This window comes from Protomyctophum bolini (genome assembly GCF_963924005.1).
Source record: "Protomyctophum bolini genome assembly, chromosome: 5".
NCBI classification, from domain to species: Eukaryota; Metazoa; Chordata; class Actinopteri; order Myctophiformes; family Myctophidae; genus Protomyctophum; species Protomyctophum bolini.
Genome location: NC_137866.1, coordinates 2,584,485 through 2,591,984, shown reverse-complemented (window position 1 = coordinate 2,591,984; position 7,500 = coordinate 2,584,485). Strand labels below are relative to the sequence as shown.

At 45.2% G+C, this 7,500-nt stretch overlaps 1 protein-coding gene across 3 annotated transcripts in view; it reads left to right on the top strand.

Moving 5' to 3' along the window:
* Nucleotides 1-7,500, top strand: part of bcl2l1 (BCL2 like 1) — a 20,710-nt gene that overhangs the window by 10,792 nt on the left and 2,418 nt on the right. The gene's annotated exons all lie outside the window — the stretch shown is intronic.

Genomic DNA, 7,500 nt, shown 5'->3' with positions numbered 1-7,500 from the left:
GACATGTAAATATGAAAGAAATGCTTAAACATGTAGCTATAGGTGTAATGTTAGAGACCACAGAAGACATGTAAATATGAAAGAAATGCTTAAACATGTAGCTATAGGTGTAATGTTAGAGACCACAGAAGACATGTAAATATGAAATAAATGCTTAAACATGTAGCTATAGGTGTAATGTTAGAGACCACAGAAGACATGTAAATATGAAATGAATGCTTAAACATGTAGCTATAGGTGTAATGTTAGAGACCACAGAAGACATGTAAATATGAAAAGAATGCTTAAACATGTAGCTATAGGTGTAATGTTAGAGACCACAGAAGACATGTAAATATGAAATAAATGCTTAAACATGTAGCTATAGGTGTAATGTTAGAGACCACAGAAGACATGTAAATATGAAATAAATGCTTAAACATGTTCAGTAGCTAGGTGTAATGTTAGAGACCACAGAAGACATGTAAATATGAAATAAATGCTTAAACATGTAGCTAGGTGTAATGTTAGAGACCACAGAAGACATGTAAATATGAAATAAATGCTTAAACATGTATCTAGGTGTAATGTTAGTCCACAGAAGATATGTAAATATGAAATAAATGCTTAAACATGTATCTAGGTGTAATGTCAGAGTCCACAAAAGACATGCAAATATGAAATAAATGCTTAAACATGTATCTAGGTGTAATGTCAGAGTCCACAAAAGACATGCAAATATGAAATAAATGCTTAAACATGTAGCTAGGTGTGATGTTAGAGTCCACAGAAGACATGTCAATATGAAATAAATGCTTAAACATGTAGCTATAGGTGTAATGTTACTGTTAGTCCACAGAAGATATGTAAATATGAAATAAATGCTTAAACATGTAGCTATAGGTGTAATGTTAGTCCACAGAAGATATGTAAATATGAAATAAATGCTTAAACATGTAGCTATAGGTGTAATGTTAGTCCACAGAAGTGAACCTTTCAAGCCTGTTTTCTCAACTCGCTGTTTCTCTGCAAAACATTATACTCTACAAGCCATATCTCCAAAACTGGTGGGTCAAACTGAACAACCAATATGTCAATTTGAAGCTATGATTCCCTGCTTTCACATGACATGAAATAAAATCCTCAGTCAAACCTGGCCTTTAGGAAGATGACGGGGAGCAGACAGATCGTTCAAATATCACTACATTTTTTTGTTTTGTTGTGATAATCCTCCCTACTATAGAGTGTGCTGACCATATAAGGAGTTCCTCCCTGTCCCCAGTTAACCCATGGGGGTCAAAAAACAGTAGGTTTCGTTTTTGGCTATAGGTGGCCCAGCCTTCATCCAATCAGGATATAGAGGGGCCTTCCGCCAATCATGATCGAGCGGAGGCGGGCCTTGGTGTGTCTGTCGCGTATCCCCCCCCCCCTGTCTGTAGTGCGTGTGCATGTGCACATCTTGTTACCGGGGCGGCCCGGTTGGGGTTTTCCAAAATCACCCGAATCACTGAATGCTCCTTTTATTTAACAGGCTGGTGTTGGTCTTGGCTGACGTGTTTGTTGCGTCGCTTCAGTTACTGGAGGAACTGCAATGTCGTCATTCCTGTTTCTCTGACGCATTAGAAACGGGACCTACCAACTGGTCACGGACAAAGTCGGAGAGATAAGGATGAGGCTGGCAGGGGGCACTGCGTCAGGCACCCAGAACTAGAGACTGGCACTGCGTCAGGCACCCAGAACTAGAGGCTGGCACTGCGTCAGGCACCCAGAACTAGAGGCTGGCACTGCGTCAGACACCCAGAACTAGAGGCTGGCACTGCGTCAGGCACCCAGAACTAGAGACTGGCACTGCGTCAGACACCCAGAACTAGAGGCTGGCACTGCGTCAGGCACCCAGAACTAGAGGCTGGCAGGCAGCGATCCAGGAATCCCGAGTTGATGTTGACTAGAGCTCACTCTCGCAGCAATTACTACTAAAATCAGATTCATCAATCACTATTGATGAATCCAAGTGACTCACCCTGTCGCTACCCTGATAAGGCTGTTATTGTTTCAAGTTAAAACGCCATTCATCCCCTTTAAGACGGCAGGAGTGGACGTGTGTATCAGATGACTGTGATTATTACAGTATAACCATATACAGCAAACACAGCAGTTTGATTAAAAAAAGAAAAAAACATATTTCTTTATTTTGGGCCCATTCGATTTCCCTGAACATCACCCTTGATTGTCGTCACAAACTCCAATTTATTTAATGTACCTGTCTCTTGATAAAATGTAAAATATGCAGTTTGGTTATTTGGATCTTCTAAGTATGTTCACATCACGGACCGAAGCCAGTACTGTTTTGACTGATATTTTATAAATGGTCTTTCCCATGACACTGTCCTTATTCCAGATGTTGACACTGTCCAGATGTTGTTTAAGGACACTGTTCTTTCCAACTGTGAAATCATGCTGATTATTATTTTTTTGGCTAGTGAATTATGTGAGATATGTGAGTTTACCATAATCACATTAATCCTCAATTGTATCCCATCATATTCAAGGGCTTTTGGATAGAAATGAAACGGACTCCAGTCACTTTCATTTAGAGCACTGCAGAGGCTGAGTGTGTGACCAGAGAGAACGTCTCTAGAACTGAATCGTACTTCAGAGCTTCAGTTAAATCTCTCCCAAACGCTAAGGAGACGCAGACTGGTATTGAATTCACTAAGTTGACAGTCTAGGGGGGCACGGGGGCACAGTTGGTAGTGCTGTCGACTCACAGCTAGAAGGTCCTGGGTTCGATTGCCCATACCCGAGGCGGGGTTGGCGAAAAGGCCTTTCTGTGTGGAGTTTGCATGTTCTCCCTGTGTCCCCTAGGGTAGGTACCCTCACAAAAAAATATGCAGTAATCCTTGTCTCTAAAACTACCTCCCCCTGGCCAGCCGGGGCGCCTGATGGAACTGGTTGGAATAATGTGTTCCTTCCACGCGCTACGTCCAACCAGGGAAACTCCCCCCTGTCAGGTGTAAAGGAGCAACTTGGACACTCAGGCATGAAGGGAGCATGAGTTCAAATCCGTTGCTCTCCCCTTGTCCCCCATATATGGGGACTAGGTTGCTCTCCCCTTGTCCCCCATATATGGGGACTAGGTTGGTCTCCCCTTGTCCCCCATATATGGGGACTAGGTTGCTCTCCCCTTGTCCCCCATATATGGGGACTAGGTTGCTCTCCCCTTGTCCCCCATATATGGGGACTAGGTTGCTCTCCCCTTGTCCCCCATATATGGGGACTAGGTTGGTGGAGGGTGTGTAGAGCCCAGGATCACATTAGATGATTGACACAGGGGTGAAAAGTGGGTTACAAAATCGTGGGATAAAAAAAAATATATTTAAAAACAAAAGAATACACTTACAGATGTCGTTTTTGGAACCTGGTATTGAATTCACTAAGTTGACAGTCTGATCTGGTTTCACTCTCACACAGTTGACTCTTGTTCGCTTTCCCAGGGAAGTGGTGATGACACCGTGCTTTAATCCATTTTGGGCCGGAACCCCTTTTGGTGTTAGCATTATGTTATGCTTTAGCTATTGAAAAATAGCAGATCTACAAGCTCATAGCGCTGCCACCGAGTGGCGTGCTACGAGCTTGTATGTCTGCTATTTTTGAAAAATCGAAGAACGACTGACATTTTTAGAAGCTGATCTCAGGTCAGAATGGGTTCATCAGACCAGTGTGTGTCCAGTGGAAACCTCGTATGAATCTGATCTCAGGTCAGAATGGGTTAAATGGAGTGGGAACAAAGTGTTGTTGGGCTATAACTATAACTCCATTTGCGTCCCTCTTTTGAATTAAACTTTCTGTACACAATAATCATGGCATTGGTTTTGGTCTCAGAACGCTCAGAGATCCCAGGAGACAGCTGTCATTAATTAATCAGAGCTGATTTTGGACGTTTTCTTTGTTTCAGAGGCACCACATTTAACCTGTTCAGGACAGGGAAACCCCTTTTGGTGTTTTTAAAGCATTATGTTGTACTTTAGCTTTTGAAAAATACCAGATCTACAAGCTCATAGCGTGGCACAATCTTGAAAATGTGGCACAAATATTTGAAAATAATTATATTCTTTCAGAGCGAACGTTTTTTTAACTCAAATCGTTGCTTCCGGGGGGTTCCCTGGAACAACGTATTTTCAGAGGGGGGTCCGGCGGTCAAATACATATATTTTTGGGGGTCCTTGACATGAAAATGTTTGAGAACCACTGACACATACTGTAGAAACATGGGTTTTTTTTCCAGAAAACTGTCAGGATTTAGAAAGCATTTGTAGAATCGTCCTCAGGTCTAAAATACTCTGAACCCCTATAATTTCTCCCGATGTGCTGGTTGGTACCTTGCATGGTTTCCGCCGCCATCGGTGTATGAATGTGTGAATATAATGCACAATCTATGCAAAGCGCCTTGGATAAAGTCCCTATATAAATGCACCATTTACCATTTAAATGGGTGAAGCAGCAGCAGTTGTAGTCATATAAAGGAAAGTCCATTGTGAGCTATACCGTGTCTGACAGATTCATTTAATCTGAAATAGAAGAAAACACGGTGACAACTGTTATGTTCTTCTGGCTGAGGTGAGATTTCTAAAGCCTAGTTTTTACCAGAATTCAACTCATGGTAGTCAATGCTTTCAGTCACATGGTCCCACCCCCCCCCCCCCCCATCCCCCCCCCCCTTCCTGCCCTGACAGTGACCACAGTGCATATTCTTAACACAGCTGTCATTCATGTTCTCTCATCAACACATAGTCATCGACACAGGGATGGATCATAGAAAGCCTGTGGTCTCTTATGAATTGTCCGCACGCACACACACACACACACACAGACACACACACACACAGACACTCACACACAGACACACACACGGACGCACACTCACACGCACAGTCGCACACACCCTCTTCCCCGAATGTGAGGCCAGTGGCTCGGAAGACGATGTGGACATTTAGCTTTAGCGGATGTGTGTGGTTTGGTTTGGTTGCTGTTGTCAGCTGTGTGGATCATATTCATGTCACCGTGACCCCTCTGAGTTAGAGAAGTGAATGAAGCTGTGATGTTGTTGTTGTTGTAAACTGGATGAGGTTGTGTTTTTTTACTACTTCTCTATCTTAACCGAACCCCTTTTGGTGTTAGCATTATGTAATGCTTTAGCTATTGAAAAAATAGCAGATCTACAAGCTCGTAGCGCGCCACCGAGTGGCGCGCTACGAGCTTGTAGGTCTGCTATTTTTGAAAAATCGAAGAACGACTGACATTTTTAGAATCTGATCTCAGGTCAGAATGGGTTAATCAGACCAGTGTGTGTGTGTCCAGTGGAAACCTAGTATTAATCTGATTTCAGGTCAGAATGGGCTAAGGGTCCCTGTCTCTCTATCAGACGTAGAGGAGTGAATGAAGCTGTGTTGTCGTTGTGGCCTGGAGGAGGTTGTGTTTTATACTTCTCCATAATGCTGCTCACCGTAGAGGAAAGGCCCTCCTCCTCCTGTCCTGTCACACACGGGGCGGCTTCCTCCCTTTGTGTGGCTATTTAATAAACCCTGGTTCTGGTTCCAGCGTGGGCCAGATATTAGATAAGACCCCCCCCCCCATGACCCCCCCATGGGCCAGATATTAGACCCCCCCCCATGGGCCAGATAAGGACCAGATAAGACCCCCCGCGGTGAAAACAGATAATTGGGTTACACAATTCTTTCCCCGTTGCCACATGGAGGGCATCCTCCTCCCAGACATCACTGCAGCGGCTTTCACTTCAGGCCAGGGTGAATTGAAGGTGTTTTACCCTCACAATAATTTATCCCTATGTACCATTTATCTGTCTCTCTCTCTCTGTCTCTCTCTCTCTCTCTCTCTCTCTCTCTCTCTCTCTTATTTCCTCGTAAAGGTGGTTGCACACGTTTTTCGGAAAAAAACGACGGGGAAAAACACAGCTAAAAATCCGAAACCTTCGTCCGTCCGGTGTGTATCGGGACCTTTTACGCTCTCGTGTTCTGACCTCTGCCTGTGGTCAGTGTGGTCTGGTCTTTACCCAGAAACACACCTCTCTCTCTATCTCTCTCTCTCTCTCTCTACCTTCCTGTGTTCTCTGAAAGCAGGCCTACGTTGTGGTCGTTCTCTTTCCTCTTTGTGTCTGCCTGGCTGCCGACCACTTCTCTACACAAGAGGCTCAGAGCCGTTGGCCCGGTGCCCCCCCCCCCCCACAGCCGTTGGCCCGTTGGTGCGGGAAGTAGAGCAGCAACTCTGCCAGGCAGTCCCCCCCCCCCCCCCCATACCCCCCCACCCCCCCGACACAACCCCTTTTCTTTTCATTCTTTTCTGTACTCTGTTCAATATGCAGGTTCTCCACCTGTCAGCAAGGGCCACTTTCACCTGTCTGGCTTCTCAGAGAGAGGGAGAGAGAGAGAGAGAGACACACACACACACACACACACACACACACACACACACACACACGCAAATACACTGTCAACCCGGTCTCTCGCCCAAACACGGTGAAAAGGCACGGATTGGTACTTCCGTACTACTTCTCCACGCCTAGAGAAAACCCCCAAATCTGTAGATATTACACTGAAATCCTCCCCTTAGAGACAGTGACAGAGGGGCACTGTCTCTAACTTGAGTCTGTAGAGAGAGAGAGAGAGAGAGAGAGAGACTCTCCACCGAGCGTGCGAACGCTGTGAAGTTCAACACGGCCACCTCAGCCCCGTCCGACTTGTAACCCGATAGCACAGGATGGCGGATGATGTCAAACCCGATCTGACCCAAACACGCTGAAACAGCACGGATTGGAAATGCTGTACGTACTAAACTATAGTGAAAGGACACACGCCTCCGTCACGCTCAGAACACAAACTATAGTAGTGAAAGGACACACGCCTCCGTCACGCTCAGAACACTAGTAGTGGAATATGTTCGGATTTGAACTCATGCTTCTCGAGTGTCCAAGTCGCTCCTTTACACCTGACAGGGGGGAGTTTCCCTGATTGGACGTCGTAGCGCGTGGAAGGAACACGTTATTCCAACCAGTTCCTTTCCCCTCCATCAGGCGCCCCGGCTGGCCAGGGGGAGGCAGTTTAGAGACCAGGATTACTGCATGTTTTTTGTGAGGGTATACCTACCCTAGGGGACAATCTGTGCTATTTGATAATCAATATGATATGATATAGTAGCCTACTTTATTGTCAGTTCACACTGAAATCTGTCTTGCGACCCAGCAGCCAAGTATGCAGAACACATGTACACACATTTGACATAAACACAAAGAACAAGACAATTTTCATACATGAAAACATGAAGACAAGAGCAATATCCACCACTTAGATGTGACGGTGTGTGGGTGAGACCACCGGGTCTGACTCTGTTCTACGGTGTCTGGGTGAGACTCTGGTCCTTCTCATGTGATGGTTCTCCGTCTCATGATCCTCTGCTGTAACTTCCTAATTCTGTCATTCTCTCGTCACCTACAGACAGAGGTCATGG